Source organism: Lipotes vexillifer, unplaced genomic scaffold, assembly GCF_000442215.2.
Source record: "Lipotes vexillifer unplaced genomic scaffold, Lipotes_vexillifer_v1.1 scaffold459, whole genome shotgun sequence".
Classification (NCBI taxonomy): Eukaryota; Metazoa; Chordata; class Mammalia; order Artiodactyla; family Lipotidae; genus Lipotes; species Lipotes vexillifer.
The window spans coordinates 1,208,727-1,211,266 of NW_006769874.1; the positions used below are offsets into that span (position 1 = coordinate 1,208,727).

Sequence of the window (2,540 nt, forward strand, 5' to 3'; positions counted from 1 at the left end):
AAGCCAGAACAAAATGATGAACAGAAAGCTCATTACTTTAAACAAGGCATTATTGTCCTTGGTTTCCTTAGACAGTTTCACCAGTGTAAGAGCATCATTCACCTGAAAGATCATTACTCACAATTACTCGCACAGAACTGTTTCCTTTTTTCTTTAAAAAGTGCCACATGCTTCTCATTTAAACACCACCACCACCACCACACATAATGCTAATGAAAGACCGTTTGTCTCCATCTCTTGTCAATGAGGAAAGGCCAGAGTGATTTTTTTTTTTTTGGTACGCGGCCTTCTCACCACTGCGGCCTCTCCGGACGCGCAGGCTCAGCGGCCATGGCTCACGGGCCCAGCCGCTCCGCGGCACGCGGGATCCTCCCAGACCGGGGCACGAACCCGCGCCCCCTGCATCGGCAGGCGGACTCCCAACCACTGCGCCACCAGGGAAGCCCCAGAGTGATTCTTTGATTCCAATTCCAATTGGCCAGTGTTCACTGGCCAATGCCTAAGGTCTCCAATTTGGAGGAGTCAAGCTGAGCGTTTCTCAGACGTTGTGCTCCTAAGACAGGACTGTCAGTTATCGGTCTTAAGTGGCTGCTGGGGAGCTTGAAGGCGTGTGCAGTTGCATACTCCATTCCATACTTAGTCGTCTAGTTCACTGCCAGACCGGTTCCCTTAACTGATGGATCCAGCATCCTCTTCTGTGATAACTGACGACACACAGTGGCCACATCTTTGACGTGTGTGGGGAACCGCTGCTGCCGGTGGTCCCTGTTCGCAGACTTGTTGCTGAACTGCACTTTAGCAAACATAACGGTCATGGCACTTTCCTCAAGCTTTTCAACTTCTCCATACAGGACAGGAATTCTCAAAACAGCAGCTCCTAAATTGTTCTCCAGGACGGCCCTTTCTCCTTCTAGTTTTGTTTTGCCATATAGATTTAGGGGACTTGGTACGTCTTCCTCTCTATAAGGTGGGCTTGTTCCAGCAAAAAGTAATCGGAGCTAATGTAGATTAGAAATGCTCCGATTGCAGCTGCTTTCTTCACCGAGTTCCCGGAAGCATCCACATCAGGTTGCGAAGCAGCATCCGGCTGAGTTTCGACAACATCCGGCCTTCTCTGTGCTGCACAATGTACTAGGACATGGGGCTGGAAATCATAAATGGTGTGATGAACCGCTTCAGACTCCAAGAGATGAAGCTGCTCAGATTTTGGTCTTGCTCTTCTTAAACCACAGCCAACGGCATGCCGATTATTCTGCTGAAATTCTTAGTACACAGCTCTGCCAAGAAGCCTGGTGGCACCAGTAATCAGAGCCCGCCAGTTGGGGCTGCTAACTCCCTCCTCCACCAAAGGGCAGTTCACGGGGACAAAGTGGATACAGAGCTCCGTCTCCCGCCCACCGTGCCCGCCGTGTTGGCGTCGCCGCAGATTTGTTTTCACTCCAGCGCCCTCGGCCCTCCTCCCCTAGGTCCGGGCCGGCCGATCTGTCAGACTTTTAAAATTTATAGTTTGCTGGGCTCTTGTGTCTATTCAGAGTATGTATGTTTATAGCTAGCTTTTATAGGTCATTTCGTATCCCTCCTCTAGCAGAAGGTAATCCCAGATGTTACAGGCTGCTAAGCGAGGCCCCGCCCTAGTCAGTAGGCTAGGAGTCTAGCCAACAGGAAACAGTGGAGACGGAAAAACAGTTTAAGTCTGTTATCAAGGAGCGTTGGTCATTGAAAATATGTAGGCGTCTGAAATTTGAGCAGATTCTATAGATCAAATGAGAAATATTGAAAGTTTCTTCATGAAACTTGAATCCTGAGAACCTTTGGTGGGAGAGTCCGCAGTGCCGTTGGCACCCGTCTTCTCCCCGTTCTCACAAGCCTTCACGCAACGGGCATGCGGTCTGCTGGCTACCCGTCCAGAGGGACACATCTGGTCGTCTCCCGGGCATCACGCCTGCTCCAGGGGTTTCAGCGTCACGGAGGCACTCGGCAGCCTGCTGCCGTCAGCTCCTTGCTTTGTACCCTCTGGTTTAACGGCAAGCTTCCTGGTTGCAGACAACAGTCTCAGTCTATCCCTAACTTAGACAGAAATGCAGTTTCTTGGAAAGATACAGGATGGAGAATCAGGCGTAAAACTAGGCAGGAGTCTAGGAAGATGGGTAAAGAAACAGCCTGGTGGTACCGCAGCAGGATTTTTATTTTTTAATTTTATTTTTTCCATAACATCATATGGAAAAACCCGAACAAACTTCTTGGCCAACCCTATACATATTGGATGCTCAGTTGTTCGAGCACCAGTGGAGAAAAAACTATCCCTTCTCCACCGAACTGCCTTTGCTCCTTCATCAGAAATCAGACTGTATTAAATTTGACGTTTATAAAGACCCCTCCCTGAAAGTTTCTCAGCCAGCAAGACTGTTTAGTACATACCAGAGAAATGTAGGGAATGATAGATGTATTCTCATTTGTTTTTACCTTGCCTCTTAAACAAATAATTTGCATTGGGAACTGTTACTAATGGCAGTTACTAATAACCGCCATTCATAGTAATA

At 48.5% G+C, this 2,540-nt stretch overlaps 1 pseudogene; it reads right to left on the reverse strand.

Moving 5' to 3' along the window:
* Positions 1–209: 209 nt before the first annotated feature.
* LOC103079975 (methionine adenosyltransferase 2 subunit beta-like) lies at positions 210–1,242 on the reverse strand (annotated as a pseudogene).
* Positions 1,243–2,540: the final 1,298 nt, after the last annotated feature.